The sequence below is a fragment of the Sorex araneus genome, chromosome 4, assembly GCF_027595985.1.
Source record: "Sorex araneus isolate mSorAra2 chromosome 4, mSorAra2.pri, whole genome shotgun sequence".
Lineage (NCBI taxonomy): Eukaryota > Metazoa > Chordata > Mammalia > Eulipotyphla > Soricidae > Sorex > Sorex araneus.
The window spans coordinates 864,501-890,098 of NC_073305.1; the positions used below are offsets into that span (position 1 = coordinate 864,501).

Consider the following 25,598-nt stretch of genomic DNA (forward strand, 5'->3'; position numbering starts at 1 on the left):
GAAGGGCCCTCAGATGCACAGGGAGTGTCTGGACATACACAGAAAGGGTACACACACACACACACACACACGCACACACACAGGAAGGGCCCTCAGATGCACAGGGAGTGTCTGGACATACACAGAAAGGGTACACACACACACACACACACACACACACAGGAAGAGCCCTCAGATGCACAGGGAGTGTCTGGACATACACAGAAAGGGTACACACACACACACACACACACACACAGGAAGAGCCCTCAGATGCACAGGGAGTGTCTGGACATACACAGAAAGGGTACACACACACACACACACACACACACAGGAAGGGCCCTCAGATGCACAGGGAGTGTCCACACATGCATAGGGAGTTTCCACACACACAGGAAGTGTACGCACAAGCACAGGAAGTGTGCACACACAGGAATTGTCCACACACCCAGTAAGTGCCCACATACGCAGGAAGGGTCCTCACACAGAAAGTATCTGTACATACAGGAGTGTCCACACATGCACAGGAAGTGTCCACACATGGACAGGAAGTGTCCACACATGCGCAGAAAATGCCTACACACACAAGTGTCACATGACTAAGAAGTGTCCACACATGTAGGAAGTGTCCACATGCACAGGAGGTGTTTGTACACTCATAGGAAGTGTCCACACAAGCACAAGAAGTGTGTCCACATGCACAGGAAGGGTCCACACGTGTAGAGGAAATGCCCACACAGGAAGTGGCCCCACACAGGAAGTGTCTAACACAGGGAGAATCTATCACAGGAAGTGTCTAACACACAGGAAGTGTTCCTGTGTAGGAAGTGTGTAACACAGGGAGTGTCCCCACGCAGGGAGTGTGTAACACACAGGGAGTGTCCCCGTGTAGGAAGTGTCTATCACAGGGAGTGTCTAACACACAGGGAGTCCCCACGCAGGGAGTGTGTAACACACAGGGAGTGTCCCCATGCAGGGAGTGTGTAACACACAGGGAGTGTCCCCACACAGGGAGTGTGTAACACACAGGAAGTCCCCACGTAGGAAGTGTGTAACACACAGGGAGTGTCCCCACAAAGGGAGTGTGTAACACACAGGAAGTCCCCATGTAGGAAGTGTGTAACACAGGGAGTGTCTAACACAGGGAGTGTGTAACACACAGGGAGTCCCCACACAGGGAGTCTCTAACACAGGGAGTGTGTAACACACAGGAAGTCCCCATGTAGGAAGTGTGTAACACAGGGAGTGCCCCCGCAGGGAGTGTGTAACACACAGGAAGTCCCCATGTAGGAAGTGTCTAACACACAGGAAGTTCCCATGTAGGAAGTGTGTGACACACAGGAAGTATCCCCACACAGGGAGTGTGTAACACACAGGAAGTCCCCATGTAGGGAGTGTGTAACACACAGGAAGTCCCCATGTAGGGAGTATGTGACACACAGGAAGTCCCCATGTAGGAAGTGTGTGACACACAGGAAGTGTCCCCACGCAGGGAGTGTGTAACACACAGGAAGTCACCATGTAGGGAGTGTGTAACACACAGGAAGTCCCCATGTAGGGAGTGTGTGACACACAGGAAGTCCCCATGTAGGGAGTGTGTGACACACAGGAAGTGTCCCCACACAGGGAGTGTGTAACACACAGGAAGTCCCCATGTAGGGAGTGTGTAACACACAGGAAGTCCCCATGTAGGGAGTGTGTAACACACAGGAAGTCCCCATGTAGGGAGTGTGTGACACACAGGAAGTGTCCCCACACAGGGAGTGTGTAACACACAGGAAGTCCCCATGTAGGAAGTGTGTAACACAGGGAGTGCCCCCCGCAGGGAGTGTCCTCACACGTGGCCCACGTGGATGAGGCGGGCTGTGTGCCGCAGCCCCTGCAGGGTCACTCATGCCGCCAGACCCCGCTCTCGTGAGCACACTTGGTACGTAACTGACCTCCCTGCACACAGGGCTGGTGGTCAGCAGAGTGGACGTGCGGGGCAGGGAGGGACGCGTGCACTGGCTGTCGGCTCCATGACAAAAGCCCCCCCCCTCTCGCGCCTCCCCCTGGAGCTGTCTTGCAGCTGCCAACCGAGGGCAGGACATGGCGGCTTCCTCTTGGCGGCAGGTGGAGGATTAATGAGCTAATATTTGTAAAGTGCTTTGCACATAAAAGTGCCAGCTATTATTATTACTAATAAGCCGTCTCTCTGCAGCGTGATTCTGGACAGCTGCCATTAAAAACCCATTACTGTGCTCAACACGGGGACAGTCTGCCCAGCCGCCCCCGTGGCTGCCGGCCACGGCCACCCCTCCGAGTCCCCAGTGGGCAGCGGGAGGGAGCCCTGCTCTGGAGCCTGCCGGAAGGTGTGCAGGGACGGGCACTTCAGGCGGAGTCCTGGCCGGCTCTGGGCCCTCTCCGCGTCCTCACTCCTGTCTGCCTCTGCTTCTGAGGGCCGGGCAGACAGTGGGCATCCGCCGTTTGCATTTTAGTTTTATATTCTACACATTTTTAGTTAAAAATATTTGGAGCGGTGGTACAAGGAGTTAAGTGTCTGCCTTGCGCACAGTCGACCCTGGCTCGATCCTCGGCGTCCCGTATGATCCTCCGAGCACTGCCAGGAGCGACTCCTGAGTGCAGGGCCAGGGGTAACCCCTGCACCCTGCTGGGTGTGGCCCCCAAACAAGCACTGTAGCACTGTCGCCCCACTGTTCATCGTCCCACTCTTCACTGTGCTCGAGCGGGCACCAGCAACGTCTCCATCGTGAGACTTGTTACTGCTTTGGGCATAGCCCCCAAACAAAAACAAAAAAGTACTTTTTTCAATTAAAAAATGTTTATGGTTATTTGTAGTTGGGTTTCGGGCATCGTTCCAGCTCCAGCCCCCTCCCACCCCAGCCACCCCCTTGACAGGTGGGGTTTTCTGTTGGGGGCTGTAGTTTGGAGCTCCTGCTTGCCTGGGCATTGCTGATTCTCTGGTTGACACGGGGAGACCAAACCGCCACAGCACCGACGTGCCCAAGGCTCCTGCCCTCTCACCTCCTTCCGCCTCTCCACCCCCCTCGATTCTTCCTTCTCTGGCTCCCCCCTCGGTCCTTCCCTCTCTGCCATCCCCCTCGGTCCTTCCTTCTCTGCCATCCCCCTCAGTTCTTCCTTCTCTGCCATCCCCCTCGATCCTTCCTTCTCTGCCTCCCCCCTCGGTCCTTCCTTCTCTGCCATCCCCCTCGGTTCTTCCTTCTCTGCCATCCCCCTCGGTCCTTCCTTCTCTGCCATCCCCCTCGGTCCTTCCTTCTCTGCCTCCCCCCTCGGTCCTTCCTTCTCTGCCATCCCCCTCGGTCCTTCCTTCTCTGCCATCCCCCTCGGTTCTTCCTTCTCTGCCATCCCCCCCGGTTCTTCCTTCTCTGCCATCCCCCCTCAATCCTTCCTTCTCTGCCATCCCCCTCGGTTCTTCCTTCTCTGCCTCCCCCCTCGGTTCTTCCTTCTCTGCCATCCCCCCAGGTTCTTCCTTCTCTGCCTCCCCCTTCGGTCCTTCCTTCTCTGCCATCCCCCTCGGTCCTTCCTTCTCTGCCTCCCCCCTCGGTCCTTCCTTCTCTGCCATCCCCCTCGGTTCTTCCTTCTCTGCCTCCCCCCTCGGTCCTTCCTTCTCTGCCATCCCCCTCGGTCCTTCCTTCTCTGCCATCCCCCCTCAGTCCTTCCTTCTCTGCCTCCCCCCTCGGTTCTTCCTTCTCTGCCTCCCCCCTCGGTCCTTCCTTCTCTGCCTCCCCCCTCGGTTCTTCCTTCTCTCCATCCCACTTCTGGACTCTGGGGCCTCGGAGAATCTAGGTCTCCCCGTTCTGACCTGCCTTCCCTCTTCCTGTTACTCACTTAAACAGCACCCACAAGTGAGACTGTCAAGTAACTGTCTTTCTTTCCCTTCTTCCGATGCACGTTGCTCACTGCACCCTGCATCCCGCCCGGCTGGTAGTGGCTGCAAGCTTCCACCTCCCCGCAGCTGCAGTGCTCCCTTGTCGACCCACCACACCCTCGAGTTCTCTCCGGTCAGGGCCGCTGCACTGGTCTGTGTGGACGGTGTGTGCGTGCGGCCTTCCGAGTGAGGGTTCCTCTCCTGGGGTCGGTGCTTGCTGGGCCTCCCTGAGGACCCCACGCTGGTCTCTGCAGGGCTGATCCAGGCGTCATGCCCAGAGCCGTGGGCGAGAGAAGGTTGGGGAGGCGGGTGGGCAGGTTCTGGTGGGCCGGCACAGCCGCGGGCGGGTGGTGCTGTCAGGAGGCACCGCTCTGCTCTCGTCTACTCGGGGCGTCGGGGAACAGGGCTGGTCAGTCTGGGGCCTCAGGGTCACGCCCCGGGCTGGGCCTCACCTGTGCGTGGCTGTGGCCGCCACTTGGGTCTGGTCCCGTTTTCTGTACAGAAACCGCAGTTTCCGGGTGTCGGGGGAGACCAGACACGCACTGCCAGCAAAGCAGAGGCGCCCGCGGGCTCGCACACTGCCCCCCTGTCCACCATCCCTCGGGCTCGCACACTGCCCCCCTGCCCACCGTCCCTCGGGCTCCCACACTGCGCCCCTGCCCACCGTCCCTCGGGCTCCCACACTGCGCCCCTTCCCACTGTCCCTCGGGCTCGCACACTGCACCCCTGCTCACCGTCCCGCGGGCTCGCACACTGCGCCCCTGCCCACCGTCCCGCGGGCTCACACACTGCGCCCCTGCCCACCATCCCGCGGGCTCGCACACTGCGCCCCTGCCCACCGTCCCTCGGGCTCGCACACTGCGCCCCTGCCCACCGTCCCTCGGGCTCCCACACTGCGCCCCTGCTCACCGTCCCGCGGGCTCCCACACTGCGCCCCTGCTCACTGTCCCGCGGGCTCCCACACTGCGCCCCTGCCCACAGTCCCGCGGGCTCGCACACTGCGCCCCTGCCCACCGTCCCGCGGGCTCGCACACTGCGCCCCTGCCCACCGTCCCGCGGGCTCCCACACTGCGCCCCTGCCCACTGTCCCGCGGGCTCCCACACTGCGCCCCTGCCCACCGTCCCGCGGGCTCGCACACTGCGCCCCTGCCCACCGTCCCGCGGGCTCGCACACTGCGCCCCTGCCCACCGTCCCTCGGGCTCCCACACTGCGCCCCTGCTCACTGTCCCGCGGGCTCCCACACTGCGCCCCTGCCCACCGTCCCGCGGGCTCGCACACTGCGCCCCTGCCCACCGTCCCGCGGGCTCGCACACTGCGCCCCTGCCCACCGTCCCGCGGGCTCGCACACTGCGCCCCTGCCCACCGTCCCGCGGGCTCGCACACTGCGCCCCTGCCCACCGTCCCTCGGGCTCGCACACTGCGCCCCTGCCCACCGTCCCTCGGGCTCCCACACTGCGCCCCTGCTCACCGTCCCGCGGGCTCCCACACTGCGCCCCTGCTCACTGTCCCGCGGGCTCCCACACTGCGCCCCTGCTCACTGTCCCGCGGGCTCGCACACTGCGCCCCTGCCCACCGTCCCGCGGGCTTGCACACTGCGCCCCTGCCCACCGTCCCTCGGGCTCGCACACTGCGCCCCTGCCCACCGTCCCTCGGGCTCGCACACTGCGCCCCTGCCCACCGTCCCGCGGGCTCGCACACTGCCCCCCTGCCCACCGTCCCTCGGGCTCCCACACTGCGCCCCTGCCCACCGTCCCGCGGGCTCGCACACTGCACCCCTGCCAGCCCCACAAGCCGCTCCCTTGCACACAGCCAGCTTCCCTGCCGGCCCTCCTGGACATTGTTCAGCCCGAATCAGCCCCAGCCCCAGACAGACGGAGGAACCACAGACGGACGGTTGGCGCGGGAGGGGGCGGGCGCCGCACTGCCCTCTGTCTGGGGGGAGAAGTCAGAGGCCTGCCAGGCGGAGAGCACAGCTGGGTGCCCTGCCCAGGACTCCCTGAGTGTAAGGAGCCCAGTGCCCTGTGCACAGACACATAGGGCGGTCACCCCCACACACGGACGGTCACACACAATCACACACACAGTCACACACATACACAGATAGTCACACACAGTCACACACACTGATGATCACACACACAGACGGTCACACACAGCGATGGTCACACACACGGATGGTCACACACACTGATGATCACACACACACGGACGGTCACACACAACGATGGTAAAACACACACACGGATGGTCACACATAGTCACACACACTGATGATCACATACACAGACGGTCACACACAGGAATGGTCATACACACATGGATGGTCACACACACTGATGATCACACACACACAACGATGGTAAAACACACATGGACGGTCACACACAGTCACACACACCGACAGTCATACACACACGGATGGCCACACACGTCACACACACTGATGATCACACACAGCCACACATGGATGGTCACACACACGGAAGTCACACACAGTCACACACGGATGGTCATCTACACACGGACTCACACATAATCATACACACTGATGGTCACACACAAACTGATGGTTACACACAGTCACACACACAACAGTCATACATAGTCACACACACTGATAGTCACACACGGATTATAACACACACTGATGGTCACACACTGACAGTCACACAGTCACACACACTGATGGTCACGCACATGCTGACAGCCATACACAGTCACAAACACGGAAAATTATACAGTAACATACATGCTGACAGTCACACTTGCTGATAGTCATGCACTCACACACACACATTGATGTTCATACATGCTAATAGTCACACACTGATCACCCACGCTGGCAGTCATATGCAGTCACACACATAGTCACACACACTGATAGTCACACACAGTCACACACTGATGCTGACAGCCACACACACTGGAAACACTAATAGCCACACACAGTGACAACCACACACAGTCACACACATGCTGCTGGTCACACACATGGTCACTTGCTGATGGTCAAACAATCACACTCACATGGTTACACACTGACAGTCCCATGCTGATGGTCACACACACAGACAGTCACACACACGCTGATAATCACTCATACACTGATTGCACACTGACAATCGCACAGGTGCTGGTGGTCACACATACACTGTGGCCACACAGTCACACACATGCTGGTGGTCACTCACACACTGTGGCCACACAGTCACACGCGTGCTGGTGGTCACTCACACACTGTGGTTACACAGTCACACGCGTGCTGGTGGTCACTCACACACTGTGGTTACACAGTCACACGCGTGCTGGTGGTCACACATACACTGTGGCCACACAGTCACACGCGTGCTGGTGGTCACACATACACTGTGGTTACACAGTCACACGCGTGCTGGTGGTCACTCACACACTGTGGTTACACAGTCACACGCGTGCTAGTGGTCACACATACACTGTGGTTACACAGTCACACGCGTGCTGGTGGTCAGTCACACACTGTGGTCACACAGTCATATGCGTGCTGATGGCCACACACGGACGGTGACGGGCACTGACAGTCACACGCGTACCGTGGCCACCGCTGTGGAAGCAGCCGTGCTGTGGAGGGCAGGGGAGGGCCGAGGCGGCTCCGGCGGCCTCCCTGCCTCAGCTCTGCGGCTGCTGCTGCACCCCCTCCCCAGCCCCGTGCGTGCGTCACTCAGCGGCACAGCGGGGGCCTGGAGACGGCGCGAGGCCTCTCGCTCCTTGTCAAAACATTTGCTGCTGTGCTGCCGTCAGAGCACTTCTGGGAGGCCGGGCGCGTGTCAGCACCTGCTATTCCAGTGAGCGGCTCCCGGGGCCTCGGGGTGAGACACGCCCGCACTCCTCACCCGCACCCGGGGCGCCCGTCTGCCTTCTAGAAGGTTCCGAGAGGAGAGCGGGGGGGGGGGGGGGAGAGGAGGCAGGGACGGCGCGAGTCCTGAGGCCGGATTGTGTGCACGCTTCTGCCCATCGTACACACGTGAGCGTGGGTGGTGAAGGCGTGTGTGCCCTGCGGGCACGTGTGCAGCACCTGTGCGTGTGGCACGAGTGTACACGGGTTGCAGGCTGTGGTTGCTGTGTGTCCCAGGACGCAATGGCGGGGGTGGGTCCGTGTCTCGGGGAAGGACGAGCCTCTCCGGAGCCTCCTCAGCCCTGCCGGGGGCCCAGCAGGGGCCAGCAGAGGCCGCCCAGAGCTTGGGCTGCCCGGAGCTTGGGTGCAGGACGTCGGCCACACCCCTGCGGGCATGACGGTGGGCTCAGCGGTGGGGCGGACGCACTGCAGTGTCCTGGTGTTGAGGCTGGGTCGGCCGCGTCGCGGGGTCCTGCGCCCCCAGGTCCTGGGCAGGGGCGGCCACAGGCGCCGCGGGAGCTGGTCCCCGTCTCTGGCTCTGCTCTGGCTCCGCGGCGGGTCTGGGGACCAGCAGGCGGCTGTGCCTGGCCGTGCCAATGGCTGGGGGCGCCTGTCTGTGGGTGGGAGGCGGTGCCCCCGTGGGCAGGGCTGTCCTCTCAGGGGGAGGAGGGGCTCCAGCCGGGGGTCTCCCGGGGCCCTTAGCGCCCCTCTCTCTGTCCCTCCCGCCTCTGGTGAGCGGGGCCACTCGTGGTGAATAGCTGGATTAGTCGTGTGGCCCGCAGGCACCGCACTCGGACACGGATTCTTCATCAGCCCCACGCGTGGTGTCTGGAGACTCTGCTTTCTGCTCGAGGCGGTGCTGCGTTTCACTCCTTGTTAGTCACAGTTCCTTCCAACCTGGCCTGTGCCTGGCACACTTCACTAAAAGTCTTTCTAACCTCTTGTTCTCTGAGTGTTCTGCCCGTCAGGAGGCTCATTAACTGGGAGCACTGACGTGTAAAGGAAAAGCGACACCCGGGTCCTGGCCCTGCACTGTCCATGCTCCTGGCCCCGTCCTACGGGCACGGCTGGACGAGGGCTCGTGGTAGCCACAGCCGCCTGCCTGGTGAGGGAGCCGGCCAGGGGTGACGCCTGGGGACCCCGAGTCCAGGGCCCTGTGTGAGGACCGAGTCGGCTCGCTGGGACCTCAGGGGTCAGAGGTCATGGAGCTGCTGGCCCCCAGGCACTGTGGCCATCCCTCCCGGGGCCGGGTTCAGGGGTCACTGGGAGCACGCAGGAGCACTGGCCCTGGGGCCAGGGTCTGTCTTCCCTCCTGTCTTGGCCCGCGCACGCGCCACCTCCCACCCCAACCTCCTCAGGGGCGTGTCTGGGACCTTCCCAGGAGAAGCCGTGGCCCCGGGACACTGTCCCCTCCTTCAGCTCCCCTGCCCAGGGTGCCCGGTTGGGGGAGACCTAGCTGGCGTGCACAGGGGGCAGGTGGGCTGCGGGCCCTGCATCAGGCTGGTGGTCCCGAGACCCGGGTGCGCGGGGCTGGGCAGGGCCCTCTTTCACCTGCCCTTTACCGGGACAGGCAGAAGCCAGCTGGGGGCTCCTGGCCACGGTGAGGACACGGGAAGATTCTCACCCCACTGGCCACCCGCTCCCCGACAGTGCTGCTGGGCCTGACCCGGAAAGCAGTCGGGATGCTGGGGAGAGAGGACAGGAGCTGGGCCCCGGGCAGGCCCCGGGCTGGACCCGCCCACCTGCTCTCGCGCTCGGCGACACTCGGCCCAGGGAGAGAGACACAGGAGGGTCTCGGGAGAGACACAAAGCGGTGCCTCTGGGGGCGGCAAAGGTGCAGCCAGGGGCGGCCGGTGGCCCCGGGCAGCTGAGCCGAGTTTGCCGGGGCAGCGGCAGGAGTGCAGAGAGGCAGCCACGGGCGGAGGCGTGGGCCGGCCCGGGCAGTGTGGGCACGGGAGGGTGCTGGCCTTGCCCACGGCTGGTCCCGGCTCCTTCCCCGGCACCACCCGGGATTTCCCAAGCAGAGCCAGGAACGATCCCTGAGTGCACGGCAGGAGCAAGTGTTGTTCCCTGAGTGCTGGGGTGTGTCCTCACGATGAAAGCTCCGTGACTAACACAGGGATGTTCATGCACGCTAGCTGCACGCGTGCAGGTGCATGTACACCAAGACACATGCCCACACATGTGCACTCATGCACACACCCATACACATGCACACACATGCATACACACATGCACACATATACCACACACATGCACATATGCGCACACATGCACACATATGCACACACACATACTCACATGCGTGCACACAGCTCCAGAGTGATTCCCGACAGTGCAGGCCGTAGTGCCCAGTGCCAGGCCTGGACTCCTCTTCTGGAGCACAGGGGGTGTGGACTAGAGCTGGACATCTTGGGCCTCTGGACAGCAGCTTGGCAGGACCTGGCCAGTGATGGGGCCAGACGCAGGCCAGCAGCCTGGACGGGACATCCCAGTTAACGTGTAGGCGCACGCCTGTCCCCTTGGGGCGGCCTGGGTCTCCCGGGGGCTGGCAGGAGGCCCCTCTCGCAGCGTCGGGGGGCCCGAGAGGAAGTGAGGGCTGAGCGTCCATCCTCCTTTGTCTTGTCGGGGGGGGGGAGATGCGGCCATGCACAGGAAGCCGTCCAGCCGTGTCTGCCCAGGGGCCGGCGCGCCCGGGCACCCGGCGCCTCTGCAGGGAGGGCAGCCCCCACCTGGCCCCCCACTCGCCTCCCCGGGATCACGCAGCCTGTCACTGTGCAGCTGCCGGCACGCCGTGGCTCGGGGTCTGCAGACCCGTCCTCGGGGCCAGCAGGGCGTGGCGGGGGGCAGAGCTTCTCAGGGGGCAGCTCCCTCCTGCCGCACACGGGGCGGGTGTCCTCCGTGGCCGGGCTCCTGGGGCGGCTCCGGCTCCTGCAAACCGGTTTCTGCAGCTCGCCCGGGTCTGCCAGCCTCGCCGGGCGGAGCGTGCCGAGGAGGAGCCCGGCTGCGTGTCTGCTCCTGCGCCTCCCACCCCCGCGCCAGGCCCTGCCGCTCGCGCTGCTCCCAGGTGGGCCGCAGACTGTCCGAGGGGCAGAGAGCCGGAGCACCAGGTCAGCGGTTCTGTTGTGGCTTTCTCCCTCGGCCACCCCCGGGGTTTCGGGGACTGCTCTGCAATCAGTGCTCCCGGCTGCTCTCGTGTGGGGCTCGGCCAGGCCACCTCCAGGCCCTAAAGCAATTGTTCTAAGGGGGTGGGGGCGGGCTGCACCGTGGGGCCGCCCCTCCCCGGGACACGGGTCCTAACAGACAACCCCGGGCTCTCTCCGCAGGCGCAGCGACGGAGCCCCGGCCGTGAGGTGCTGACGGGAGCTGGTGCGGCCAGACCCCCTCTGGGTAGGACCCTGCTCCAGGGAGCCCCGGGGCCGTGGGGTGTGGGTGGGGGGGCCGCTCAGCCCTGCGAGGGGGACGCCCGGCTGACAGCTGTTGCTCTTGTTGGCGCCTCCTGGCGCGAGTCACGGGTTCGGGGGAGCGGGGCGGGCAGGTCCCCCTGGAGCGGGGCGGGCAGCTCCCGGGCCGGGCGCGGGTGGGAAAGTCTGTCCTGGCCCGGCAGGCCGCCTCTCCGCCCTCGCAGGGTCCCTGGCGCGGCCCGAGAGGAGGACCCGCCCTCCTGGAGCCCGTCCAGCCGCCGTGAATAGTGGCGGATTCAAAGGGTTCGGAGGGGGGGGAAGGGCCGTGTGGGCGGCTCGGCCCAACAGCCCAGCCCGGCCGGGAGCACTGGGCAGCGTGACCTCGCGGCACTGCCGTCGGTGACTCACCGCGGCTGTCCTGTCCTCTCTGGTCACTGTGGCCAGTGTGGGGGGGGATGGGCCAGGGGCGCCTCCTGCCCAGTGCTCGATGGCCATGCTGCGCGGTGCCCCCCAGGGCAGGGCCCCTCTGCTGCTGCTCCACCCCCAGTGCTCCTGCTGCCTCCTGGGAGCCTTTCCGGCCAGATTTAATTCTGCCAAATGAGCTTCCTGTGGTGCTGGTGTGGGAGTCCCGGGGTCTGGGCCGGCCCCCCCTCCCCACCTCCCCCTCCCCGTCGTCCTCCATCTCCGGAGCATCTTCCCTTCGGGCGCCTGCTGGGACGGGAACGTCGCTGCCGGGCCCCGGGGTTCTGTGTTCGGCCACGCCGGCGGTGACTCCTGGCTCGGTGGTCAGGGATGGCGCCCGGTGGGCTTGGGAGACCCCGTGCCGTGACTGCTGGGCCTGGGGGCACGCAAGGCCAGCGCTGTCCCCCATCCCCCCCCACACTGCCCCGCCATGCGTCCACAGCCCCGACACGCCACAGCCACGGCAGCCCTGGGGTCTGTCCTGTCCCTGCTGGGCCGCGCCGGCCGGCCGGTCTGGGCCATTGTTCTCGCGTCAGGGCCTCGCCGGCCCTCGTCCCTCCCTCCTCCCGCCCGCACGCGCAGTTCTGCTCGGAGCTGCCAGGGCCCGTGTTCGGCACAGCCTGGCTGAAGCTGCTTCGCTCCGAGGCGTCTCGGCCAACGTGCTCCCGAGTGGGGGACTCAGCACGGCTCCCGGGGAGCTGAGCACGGACGGCGGCCCCGACACTGCACGCGGGGCTGAGTCTTACAGCAGAGCATTTACAGTGAGCCCCCCCGCAGCCCCCGGGGTGGGTCTCTGTGGCTCGGGAAGCCACCACTGCTTTGCGGGGTTCCAGCGGCCTTGGGCTCCTGCTCCGGCCATGTCCAGGTTTGTCTGAGGTGCCGGGCAGGGCTGAGTGGGAGGGGGCGGTGGTCCCTGCGTGCCGGGGCAGGCCGGGAGGAGGGTGAAGCCATCGGCTGTTCTTGGAACTGCTCTGAGCTGTGTCCGAGCTGCAGACGGCCTCAGCCCCGCTGTCCTGTGGAATAAGCATCGGCTCTCGCTCACCCCCGTGACCACCTGCCACCGCCTCCATCTTTATCACCGTCCTGGTCCCCGCAAACGTCCCCCCATGACCGTTGTGGCCGACACGCTCCCTTCTTGCCCTCGATGCCAGCCTTGCGTCATCACCTTCACAGCCCTCGTCTGTCACCAGCCTCGCCACCCCTCCGTCCCCGTCCTGCAGGGAGGTTCACACACAGCGTCCTGTGGCTGCTGAGTGTCTGTCCCTGTCCCACAGCGGGTGCGTCCTTCCTGCCCCAGCGCACCTCAGCGCCTCGGGAACCGGAGGTGGAGACACACGTGCTGGACCATGTAGGGGGGAAGCGGGCGGGGCGAGGGCCCGGGGAAGGGCCGCAGCCCCACCTTGGCACCTTTACTTACATTTCTTTAATCCACATTTCAGCGGTTTCTTTTATCTTAGATTAAATTTTACAGCACATAAATCTCAGCTAAAAAGCCTTTAGTGTTTCGGTGGGACGTTTAATTTCCCATAATGGTTGGTTTTTCAAATCATCCCTTTTGTAATTGTCACGTTTTTACAGTCCTGTTTAAAATGAATTTAGTTTTCCAACTGAAAATATCAAGCTGAGTTGGAAATTGAAATCCAAGGACTGTAAAACCAAATGATAAGAAACAGCCCTTCAGGCCCACAGGAAACTCCCCGACTCACAGTGTCTGCAGAAGCCGCTTTCTTCTTCCTTCTGACCTCCCTGAGGTCACTTCCTCAGGCTGGCAAGACCCTTCCGGTCACTTCCGAGCCCAGGAAAGTGTGAATTGCTGTGTCCGCCTGCCGTGTCCAGGGAGGGTGGGGTGCCGTGAGGGGGGTCTGACCCGTGCTCTGTTCTTGGGCTTCGCTTCAGCTCGTGCACGCCGGGCTCCAAGGCAGGCTTTGACCACAGAATGTTAAACAGCCAGTCTTGTTTGCATGGAGTCTAGGTGCACACGCGTGCACTTCTCAAGCACACACACACACACACACGCACACACATGTGTGCGCACACACGTGTAGATGTGCATTTCTAGGTGGTGGTTTAGCCTCATCCTCGGGTTCCACGTAACAGTGCCTGCCTCGCTCATGAGTTCACCTTTGCCCCTCTCAAGGTCACCTGCCCGCTCCAGGCTCACCTCCCTGCTCGGCCCCTAGCTCCCCCGGGCAGGGCTGGCGTGTCGCTGGCCGGAGGGCTGCCGGGACCTGAGCTTGCAGCTGTCTCCCGTTCTTCCTCTCCCCGTGATGGTTTCTGTTCTGTCCATCTCCCTGTCCACGAGTGCAGGGCTGGACAAGGCGGTCAGCGCGGCTCCCTGAGGCAGGACGCCTGCTGCCCCTCTGCTGTGGCCCTGCCCAGCACCCAGAGAGTGTTGGGGCGGACTGGGCTGCCCCCGCGGGCTCACAGCAGTGGCTGGGGTGAGTGCCCGCGAGTGACCTTCTCTCTGGGCACCTAGAGGACAGCTGTGCAGAGTTTCCTGAGGACAGACATAAGGAGTGATGGGCATTGACTGTCCTGGCCAGTGGGGTGCAGGCCGCAGGGGTCCTTGTGCCCCGTGCTGGGCAGAGGGGTTGCAGGAAACATCCCTCACCTCAGTGGGAGTGCAGCGGAGTGAGGTGGCGGGAGACACCCATGAACTCGGTTGCGTGCTGTGGTGGGGTCAGCGAGAGGACTTCCACATCTAGGCGTCCAGGCTGCTCCACTCTGTCGCTCCACTCTGTCCGCCCTCAGGGGCCCACACCTTTCCCTTCACTCTGAGTCCCGACTCAGCGTGCACACCGCCGCATGCTGAAGGCGATCCATCAGCCGTCCCTCCTGTGCTGACACTGATCCCTCCCTAAGGCCCGCCACAGCTGCTCACACGGTGGCCGCCTGCTCCAGCTGCACATGACCAGTGTAGGAACCGAGGCCAGTGATCACTCAGGAGTCGGGTGCAGCTTTCTCCTCAGGAGCCGGGACCCATCTTCCTGGCATCCACTTTCCTCTCAGGAGCTGGACCTCACCTCCTCTCAGCCTTCTTAGGAGCCAGAATACACTTTCCTCTCAGGAGCCGGGACCCACCTTCTCTCAGGAGCCGGGACTCACCTTCCTCTCAGGAGCCGGGACCCACCTTCCTCTCAGGAGCCGGGACCCACCTTCCTCTCAGGAGCCAGGACCCACCTTCCTCTCAGGAGCTGGGACCCACTTCCTCTCAGGAGCTGAAACCCACTTCCTCTCAGGAGCTGGGACCCATTTCCTCTCAGGAACCAGGACCCACCTTCCTCTCAGGAGCTAGGACCCACCTTCCTCTCAGGAGCCAGGACTCACCTTCCTCTCAGGAGCCAGGACCCACCTTCCTCTCAGGAGCCAGGACTCACCTTCCTCTCAGGAGCCAGGACTCACCTTCCTCTCAGGAGCTGGGACCCACCTTCCTCTCAGGAGCTAGGACCCATTTCCTCTCAGGAGCCAGGACCCACCTTCCTCTCAGGAGCTGGGACCCACCTTCCTCTCAGGAGCTGGGACTCACCTTCCTCTCAGGAGCCGGGACCCACCTTCCTCTCAGGAGCTAGGACCCATTTCCTCTCAGGAGTCAGGACCCACCTTCCTTCAGGAGCCGGAACCCACCTTCCTCTGAGGACCCACCTCCCCTCAGCCGTCTCAGGAGCCAGGGCTGACCCAGCTGGCGTGCATTCGGCACTGAGAGAATGAGCGGTGGTGCAGAGGAAGTGGCCTTTGGCATGTGCCCTTATCCAGTGACACCCCCGCTCCCCTGCACGTCAGGGTGAGATGCACAGACCGAGGACTAACCTGAAGCAGCTTCTCGCGTGGCCCTTGTGTGGCGTGAGGACGACAGGGAAAGAGTGAGGGCAAGGGATGAGCTCTGGTGCAGGGTGGCCTTTGAGAACCAGCCGTCCCTGCTGCTGGGAGAGCGGCCGGCAGCCAGCCCTCACGTGCCGCGCCTCGCCTGCCCCGGCTGCCTGTGGGGAGCAGAGGCGGGTGCCAGAGACTCGGCTGAGGACACTCGAGGGGGCACCTCAGCCCTCCTGTCTCCCCTCTGTGCGCCCAGCTTCAGGGACAGACGGCCTTGACCCCCGTGGGAGAAGGGCCAGGGGCTCCCCGAGGGCAGGGCCGGTGCTGAGCTGCCGCCCCTCTGCCCTGCCCGCTCTGCTTCTCTCCGAGCTGCTCGCAGACCTGCCGCCCTCAGCCGGCACCAGCTCCCGCTGCGGCTGGGAGAGGCTGCTGCCTCCTGGGGAAGTGCCGAGGCCCCCGTGAGCAGCCAAACAGCCTCTTTCCCAGCAGCGGGGAGGCTGGGGCAGCAGGGAAGTCGCCAGGACCTCATGGATGATCAGAACCTTCCAGTCTCTGAGTGTCATGGCGTAGACCACACTCAGGCTGCCCCGACGATCGGCTCCTCCAGGTGACACAGAGGGGGACAGAACCTCTTTGGGTCGGTACTGGTGCATGCGTGTGCACAGACATACCAGCACATGCGTGTTAAGGCACATGTGTGTGCATGTATGTGAGTGTTGGTGTATGCACACATCTGATCTGTCTGTGCAGGTGTACGTGCACATGTGTATGTCCGAGCAGGCATATGTGTGTGTGCAGGTGTGTGTGCGTACATGTGTGTATCTGCAGGTGTGTGCGCCTGCCGCGTGTCCACGCTGTATCTCGCTCTGTACTGTGAGGGTTAGGGGAGGCAGTCGGCAGCGGACGGCTGGAGAAAGCCACGGGCTGCCGTGTGCTCTAGGCCTGAGCGAGCCGTTCGACCTCCCCGGGCAGGGTTGACGCGGTCAGCGGCTGTGCGGTCAGCACTGGTGAGAGTGCCCCAGGCTCGCAGGACCCCTCGGGGGGACTCTGCGGGCCGAGCTGTCCGTGCCTGCGGTGCTGCTCACCTGCTCGGAGAAACGCCCAGGGTGGGCTCCTGCCCTGGTCGCGCAGAGCTGGTGACCATCTGTGTGTGACCCTCTCACAGCTGTCCCGGCGAGGCCCGGCCTGGGGAGAGCTGCCCCGCACCCCTGTGCAGGGCCCGTCCTGCCCCCAGCTCGGGCGAGGGTCTCTGCCCTGTCCTGCCTGGGCGTCTCTGGGCGTTGCCCCCGCGCCCGTGCCAGGCCCCGCGGCCCCGCCCTCCTGCCCAGGCCTTCTCAGCGGCCTGTGGGCCCCCGGGAGGAGGGTGATGCCAGCTGAGGGGCGGCACACCGGACGGGGAGCTGAAGGCGCCTGTGTCGGGCGGGGACGGGGCGCTGCCGGGGTTTCTGGCTCAGCAGGGACTGTCCACCCCGACTGCAGCGGTGCACACTCCCGCCTGAGGGAGAAACGCTCCGTGCTTGGTGGCAGCGTGAGCCTCGAACAGAGGCGTCAGCTGGGTCAGCGGCAGGACGTAGCCGGAAGACACGGCCCCGTGGGGTCCAGTCTCCCCCGGCGGGCGCTGAGCGAGTTGAGGCGCTGCTAGGGAGACTCCCTCTCTGGCCCCTCCTGACGCCACCGCCCGGCCTCCGGGCCGCCCTCAGGGGAGCCGGCAGTGACCACCCTGGGAGGACCGAGGGGGGCGTGGCCGGCCGTGTGCCCAGCTCCTCTCCTGGCTCTGTCCCGCTGTTGCTCTGGGCTCTGGGCCTTCCCCTCCTCCCCCGCTCCTGACCCCAGCACCTCGCGCCTGGCCCCTACGCTTCTCCCCTTGCAGGTCGCACCTTCTCGAGGCATCTGCTCGGTGGGGCCACCCCCTGCCCTAGACGTGGGGGTCTTTCGCCAGTGCGAGCACTTGGCGTGTAGGTCAGGGCACCTTCCGGGGTAGGCGTTGTCGGGGCGACCCTGCGGCCCAGAGGGCGTCGGACCCTCGGGGTGGGGGCGGGGGCCCTTTCCGGGGAGGGCTCGCGCAGCTTCCGTTCCGGCTGCCACGCGGTTCCCGGCGACTGTTGTCGCTATTACCTTCTCTGTTTACTCTTGCCCCGAATGTGTTGTGCCCCACATATGCTCAGCCCGGCACGCTCCTGCACGTGAACGAGGCGTTTCTCACGCTTCCGCGAGGCGTGTTCCAGCGGCGCGTAAACACGGGATAATGAAGTGCAAAGCGGTCGGGGTGGCAGGTGAGGAGGGTTTTCGGGAAACGCAGACGCAGGCTGGGGTGCCGGCAGGCAGGAGGTTGCCTGGTGCAGACACCGCAGGGCAGGGACCCCCGGAGCCCCCCGCCCCGCCCAGGGCCCTGACTAGATGCTGCACTCCTGAGCTAGGCGGGGGGTGGCGGCCGAGGCTGGGGCAGACCTGGAGTACGGACGGGTGGGCATGGCAGGGGCCGGGTGTGGCATCTGACTGGCCTCGTAGGGACACGCAGGCCCTGGGTGATGTCCCTTGAAATGTGCTGTGGGAACCCTCCGGGGTCCTGACGGTGGTTGGGGCCGGGTGTGGCATCTGACTGGCCTGGGGCTTGGTGGCGGGTGTGGGGCTAAGGCCGGTGGGGCGTGGGCAGAAAGGGCAAGTCAGGAAGGGGCGGGAAGGGTCGCCCCCAGGGGCATGGCCAGGGGCTCCCTGAGAGGGACCTGGCCAATGGCCTCCCAGAAGAGACCGTGAAATGGCCACTGCTGCTTACAGCCCGGCCCTGCCCACCCCGCGGGGAGACCGGGGGCCCCAGTGGGGTCCGCCAGATTGGCTGTGGGGCCCTCTGTGGCAGGGAGGGGGAAGCAGGAGGTTGATTCTGGGGAACTGCCGACACCCGGATCAGGGCATCCAGGAGCAGTGTCTGCACACAGGTGTGGGCTCACAGAGTGTGCACGGGTGTATGTGCACAGCTGCCTGCCCTCGGGACGGGTGTGTGCAGGTGGGTGTGTGACCGTGGGTGTCTGTGTACAAGTGCCTGCTCACGGGTGTGTGCATAGGGGTCTGCTCACAGGTGTGTACACACAGGACAGTTGTGTCTACAGGTGTGTGCACACAGGACAGGTGTGTTCACAGGTGTACACACAGGGCAGGTCTGCTCACAGGTGTGTATACACAGGACAGTTGTGTCTACAGGTGTGTGCACACAGGACAGGTGTGTTCACAGGTGTTCGTGCACAGGCATGTACACACAGGGCAGGTGTGTTCACAGGTGTACACACACAGGGCAGGTCCGCTCACAGGTGTGTACACACAGGGCAGCGGTGTTCACAGGTGTGTACACATAGGGCTGGTGTGTCCATAGGTTGTACACACAGGGCAGGTGCGCTCACAGGCATATACACACAGGGCAGGTGTGTTCCCAGGTGTGTACACACGGGGCAGGTGTGTTCCCAGGTGTGTACACACGGGGCAGGTGTGTTCCCGGGTGTCTGCTCACAGGCGTCTGTGCCCTCTGGAGTCCGGTGTCTCTCCGCCATGGCAGCAATGGCTGGGTGTGGCGCGAGTGCCAAGCAGCCTCAGGTTGGTGCGTGGGAGCAGTGGAGGGGGAGGCAGGGCCCGGCGCCCGGCTCTGCCCTGCCCTGGCAGCCGCTGGCCGCTGGCCGTGGGGCTTCACCTGTGGCAGGTGCACCCCTTGCCAGCGGGCGTCCAGCACTGGCTGCCCCTGCAGGGTCAGCTGCCGGGCTGCGTGGGCCCAGCGGCCAGGCCTGGGCCTCCCTCCACTCTGCGGGGTGGGGGCTGGACGAGGACCAGGCCTGAGGACTCGTTGCTCACCCGCTCGTGCCGTCCAGAGGTGAGTTCCACGGCCCTCGTGGGACGATGAATCCACCTGGGTGGGGGGGGGGGGAGCCTGGTCCGGTGAGACAGACTGAGTCAGGCACCTGCTGGCGTGTGGCGAGGGCTCCCGAGCACTGTGCAGCCGGCCTTGTTCCACCTTCCAACCATGGCTGTTTCACTCAGCGGGCACGTCCCTGACCGGGAAAGCTCACGGGGAAACCCCTATTCCAAGACTGATGGTGAGACGAGTCGGTCGAGCCCGGCTGGGCCCTACAGCCCTGCTGTGCATTGGCCTTAGTTTGTCGTGGGGGCCACAGCCGGTGGTGCTGGGGACCGAGTCCTGGAACTGTGCTCAGGAGTCACTGAGCCGGGAATCAAACCCAGATCAACTGTGTGCGGCCGGCGCCTTCCCCAGGGGGCCCTCAGGCCCTCCCGCTGATTCATCCTTCCCGGAACCAGGTGTGGTGGACTCACGGTGGTGCCGGGGAGGAGCCTGTGTCCCGGGCACTGTGGCTGTGGTGGTGTCCCGTGAAATGTGCCGTGGGAGCCCTCGGAGTCCTGATGGTGGCTGAAGGCAGGGGCTGTGGCGACCTTCCTCCAGAGACGTGGCGGGCGGGGTGCCGAGGGCAAGGCCGGGCTCTCCCGCGGGGAGGACGCTGGCGTGGGGCGGGGCAGGGCGGCTGCAGCTCACAGGTGGGTTGTTTGTCTGGGCACTCAGATGCCGGAGCCACGTGGGGCCAGCGCCCAGGGGGTCTGGTGAGCAGGCGTCACGCCGGACCCTGTGGCAGGTGGGAGCTGACCTCGCACAGGGCCGCACACAGGCGGGGACACGGGCGCAGGTCCAGCCACGGCTGCTGCCTGCCCGACGCCCAGTCTCGCTCTCCGCTGGGCGATGGCCTCGGCCCCTGGACATGGTTAAGGCCCTCGGAGCACTGGCCCCTGGAGACGAGTGGGTGTCGGTCACGGCCCAGCGCTGGTGCGGGGGCAGGCTCTGTCGTGAGCTGCCGAGCTGGGGGCTTGGAGCACTGGTTCCTGGAGACGAGTGGGTGTCGGTCACGGCCCAGCGCTGGTGCAGGGACAGGCTGTCATGAGCTGCCGAGCTGGGGGCTCGGAGCACTGGCCCCTGGAGACGAGTGGGTGTCGGTCACGGCCCGGCGCTGGTGCGGGGCAGGCTGTCGTGTGCTGCCGAGCTGGGGGCTCGGAGCACTGGTCCTGGAGACAGTGGGTGTCGGTCACGGCCCAGCGCTGGTGCGGGGCAGGCTGTCGTGTGCTGCCGAGCTGGGGGCTCGGAGCACTGGTCCTGGAGACAGTGGGTGTCGGTCACGGCCCGGCGCTGGTGCGGGGCAGGCTGTCGTGTGCTGCCGAGCTGGGGGCTCTGCAAAGCCCTCCCACAGCCGGCCGAGAGCGGGCGGTTCAGGGAAGTGTGTTCCGCATCTGCTCGGTAATTGAGGGGTATTATTTGATAATTATGGTATTCTCCGTCCTAGAATTAAGTAGCAATATCCACATTTCAAGATTATAAAGGGATCCTGGAGAAAACACGTACTTAGGGGAATAAAGCGAGGGGGTCGCAGGGTGTGAGACTCACCTCCTGTGGCGTCTCCTAACTGCTCGCTCTCCCCCGCGTCTGCCCACGGCTCGGCCTCCTCGGGGCCCCGGCTGCCGGGATTCCAAACTCTCATCACTGCACTGATCATTTCTGTCTCTTTTTTAAAACTGCAAAAATCCCGCGGAGAGCTCCTGGCATCTATTTAATACTGGGACTCAGTGAAAACACGTGCCCTATTTCCTGACTTTGTTTTGAGGTGCCTAATTGGCTCCCCTTCTTTTTCTGCCTTTCTCCGTCTCCTCATTGTCTCCCCCAAGACACGACATTTGAGATGACGGAGGAAGGGAATTAATTCTGGAGACGGCAAAGGGAGCCCTGACACATTCATTTAGAGCAAATGCCGTGCTCTGCTTCTGTGACATCTTTCTTTTCTGTGACAGAGTTTTCAGATTTCACTTTGGTCCTGAAGCACCATTAAATGGGATGACAGTGGGTGCTGGACCGCCAGGCCAGAGAGGGCACACGTGTGCGTGTGAGTGTGTGTGAGTGTGTGTATGTGAGTGTGTGAGTGTATGTGTGTATGTGTGTATACGTGTGTGAGTGTGTGTATATGTGAGTGTGTGTGAGTGTGTATGTGTGTATATGTGAGTGTGTGTCTGTGACTGTATGTGTGTATGTGTGTGAGTGTGTATATGTGAGCATGTGTGAATATGTGAGTATGTATGAGTGTGTGTATGTGAGTATATGTGTGTGAGTGTGAGTGTGTGAGTGTGAGTGTGTGTGAGTGTGTGTGAGTGTGTGACTGTGAGTGCGAGTGTGTGTGTGAGTGTGTGTGAGTGTGTGAGTGTGAGTGTGTGTGAGTGTGTGAGTGTGAGTGTGTGTGTGAGTGTGTGAGTGTGAGTGTGTGTGAATGTGAGTGTGTGAGTGTGAGTGTGTGTGAGTGTGAGTGTGTGTGAGTGTGAGTGTGTGAGTGTGAGTGTGTGAGTGTGTGAGTGTGAGTGTGTGTGAGTGTGTGAGTGTGTGTATATGTGAGTGTATGTATGTGAGTGTATGTGTGTATGTGTGTGAGTATATGTGTGTGAATGTGTATGTGTGTATACGTGTGTGTATGTGAGTATATGTGTATGAGTGTGTGAGTGTGAGTGTGAGTGTGTGAGTGTGAGTGTGAGTGTGTGAGTGTGTGTGAGTGTGTGAGTGTGAGTGAGAGTGTATGTGTGTGTGAGTGTGTGAGTGTGAGTGTGTGAGTGTGAATGTGTGTGAGTGTGTGTGAGTGTGTGTGAGTGTGTGAGTGTGTGTGAGTGTGTGTGTGAGTGTGAGTGTGTGAGTGTGAGTGTGAGTGTGTGAGTGTGTGAGTGTGAGTGAGAGTGTATGTGTGTGAGTGAGAGTGTATGTGTGTGAGTGTGTATGTGTGTATACGTGTGTGTATGTGAGTATATGTGTATGAGTGTGTGAGTGTGAGTGTGAGTGTGAGTGTGTGAGTGTGAGTGAGAGTGTATGTGTGTGAGTGTGTGTGTGTGTGTTCGGAAGCTGTTGTTCCGGCACTCCCTTTGCTCATGACTGAGGCTTTTGTTCTAAGGAACAAGGAGCGTGAAGACTTTCCGGACTCACATACAGCCGCTTTGTTCTCGTCTCTGCAAGTCGGCCGGGAGACAAGACGCTCCTGGGCCAGCACGGTGGTGCGGTCGCTGGGCCGACTGCTGCTGTCCCCTCCCCGGGGCCTGGCCCCCCGCAGGGTCCGGGGACGGGGGGCACCGAGGGGCAGCTCGCGCTGCCTCAGGCCTGGATCCGGCCCCGCCCCGTCACATGCCTTTGCAGGGCAGGTCCCGGGGGCCCTTTCCACCTGTCAGGAGCTGCCCCCCCCCCGCGGGCAGTGACCCGGGACACCAGAGCGTGTCGCACAGATGGCACCACCTGCCGCTGGGCCGGTGATTGGCACGGCGCGAACCTGCTTCCCGGGCGCTGCCGTGCCCGCGGCCCCACACAGGCGGGCACTGAAGCCGCTGAGACACGCTGTGAGGCCGGGAGAGACGGGCGCCCGGAGAGGGACAGCCAGGGACGCCCTGAGGAGCCACCCACGGGCCCCAGGCCACGGGGCGGGGGCCAGGACGAGTGGCCGGCAGAGTCCGGTGTGGAAGGGCCGGCGGGCGTGGGCTGCCCAGGCGTGTGCGGGCGCCGTCCTCTGGTCCGCTGGCAGCCTCTCCGTGGGCCACTCGTGGGAGCCCTGACAGGGGCCCGTGGGGGCCGCGCAGGACAGACGGAGCCGGAAAGTAGGTCAGCGCCGTGCCTGCCGTGCCCGCGGCTCTCCAGGGCTGGCAGAGAGAAGCCACGACTCTTCCTGGGCTCCCGCCTCAGGGAGTGGGGATGGCACCGGGTTAAGTGACCCCTCGGTGGCCAGCCTCTCCCTTCCCGCAGCCTCACAGACACGGCTGGCTGCTTAAAATGTTTATTTAAATGGAGGGAGAGTTCCCGCCAGTGCCTCCCGGCGCCCCCCCCCCCCCCCGCACCCCTGCGTTTAAATCAAGTGCTTCCTGGGGCTGCGAGCCTTTATGGCTGAATACGGCGAGGGCAGAGTCACGCTCAGCCCTTTCTCCCTCCAGTCAGAGCCTGCCCGGAGCTGGGAGCTCCTCTCCAGTCTCGGCTGGTGGCCCGAGGTGGGGAGTCTCCGCCCGCCGTCCTGGCAGGGCTGAAATGGTCTTTGTGATTCGCGACTCGTCTCCGAAAGCAGAAACACGGTTGCTTGTTGCAGGTCCAAGAAACCAGAGGCTGCCCTGCTCGGGGGTGACTGGACTGGGGTGACGGCAAGAGCAGAGGCGAGGGTGGGGCCGTGGGAGGGGACGGCGGCTCTGGGGACAAAGAGGAGGGCCGGGGGGCTGTGGGGACCCCCAGAGAAGGGAGGGGGTAGGACTCCGGCTTCTTAGGGTTGATTAATAGAGGTTGTAAAATGAAATGCTGAGCCTGGGGAAAACACATCTGAGAAATCCTTTGCAAATGCGTTAATGGTTTTACTCGCCTGGCATTTTTTTACTGCTGAGTATAAAGGCATGGATGAGAAAAATAGGCCCGTCCCCACTCTCTGTGTTGTTTGTAATGGCTAATTACGCTTCTATGTGGGGAAGATCAGGGTTCTACTTGACAAAAGATAGCCAAAAGAGAAGAAAGAGAAATTAAAAGAGGTTTTCACTGATACTATAGTGGCCTCATGGAATATTCTTCCTATGTTAGGATCAAAATAAAATAAAAAATGGGTGTACAAGCCTCACCGATCGTTTAGGGGGATGGAGGGCATTTGCTTTAACGCCAGCAACAGTGCCGTGGGCTTGTGCCCGCGACAGACGGGCTTGACATGGTGCCGCTCGGTCATTCTCTAGAGGGTTTGTGAAGAAAAAGGGGACTAGCCCTTGGGAAGGAGGAAGAGCCTACTTGGAACCATGTGGACGTGAGAGGAGGCCCCGAGGACTCAATCCTGTGGGGAGGAAGCTCAGGACTGTGGCCGCCCCGGCCAGAACGCACGGCGGGGGCTGGGGGTTCACTGTGAGCGTCAGCCTGGGTGTGACAAAGGCCTCGCAGGTGAGCACAGAGGCAGAGGTGACAGTGCCGCCCCGGAGCCCTGCCCGGGCCACGGTCAACGCTGGACTGTCCTGCTAGGAGGGGCCAGTGGAAGGGGCTGGGGCGCTTCTGTCTGCCGCTGATCGAATAAACGCTCTTCATTCTGGCCAGCCCGACACAAGTCTTTCCTCCCTTGATTTAGGGGCTGCTAATAAGCTTCCGCGCCTTCCTCTCCTCCACACACTCACATACATTATTGACCAGAGTCCCAATTAAGGGGTCACGTTCCCAGCCCAGTGGCTCCCCGCAGGGCTGATCGCAGCCTCGCTGTAAGAGATGAGCAGAGCCGAATCAGCAAGATTCTGTGTTAGCGCCTACAGATGCTCCGTGTGTGTGTGTGTGTGTGTGTGTGTGTGTGTGTGTGTGTGTGTTTGGCGAGTCCCGTGTCTCCCCGTTTCCTGAATCCTTGGTCTGGGTTAGTTTTCACTGTTGGGCATGAGGTATTGAAGCGTCCGACTGTTGCTCTTGGATCTTCCCGTGCTCCCTTCACGTCTGTTGCGAGGTTCATTTTTGTTGGTAACTGCCACGCTTTGGGGGGCTCCCAGGCGGTGCACAGGGGTCCTCAGTGGTGACTGGGCCATCGGTTGCGTGCAGGAGCCTGAGGAGGAGGATGAGCTGCGGGGACACCCGGGCTACCTCAGAGGCCCTCAGCGTCCCTGGGGGTCTCCAGGCCGCGCCCAGCAGTTCCCCGGGGAACGGAGCTGCATCAGGCGTGTGTCCTGCCCTCCGTGCTGCCTCCCGGCCCCGCTGCTACGTCTGACTCCTGAGCACTCCCGGGTCCCTTGGTCTCGGTGACAGTTTTCCCACAGAACCTGTTTTTGTCTCGCTACTATCCCCACCCAGGTCGGTTTGGAGGTGGGCTTCTTTTCTCTCGTGCTTGAAACCTACATACTTTGGATCTGAGCTTGTTACATCTAGAGGCACAGGGTTGGGTTACTTTCTCTGAACATCCGCTCTTTGGTTACAATGTTTCCTCTGCTGCCTTGAATGTAGCTACCGTACAATTGGGTCCACGTTTTGTTTTGTGACTTTTCTTCCCTACTCCCCTTGCCCACTGTCTTTGGTGACAAATACTTCCTAGTGTGTCATCATTTTCCTGTGTTGCTTCTCCTACTTCTGCGAGGCTTCCCTGAGGATTACAGTTATTGTCTCACGTTAAGTGACAGTTTGGGTTAACGGAATGAACC

At 62.8% G+C, this 25,598-nt stretch overlaps 1 protein-coding gene across 6 annotated transcripts in view; it reads left to right on the forward strand.

The window, feature by feature from the left end:
- Window positions 1-25,598, forward strand: part of CHL1 (cell adhesion molecule L1 like) — a 91,197-nt gene that overhangs the window by 7,439 nt on the left and 58,160 nt on the right. For 4 of the 6 annotated variants that reach the window (XM_055134905.1, XM_055134911.1, XM_055134904.1 and 1 more), the window contains exon 2: window positions 11,070-11,133. The exons of the other annotated variants lie outside the window; for them this stretch is intronic. The gene's annotated coding sequence lies outside the window, so the exon portion shown is untranslated. The remainder of the gene's footprint in view (window positions 1-11,069; window positions 11,134-25,598) is intronic. 6 annotated transcript variants of the gene reach the window in all.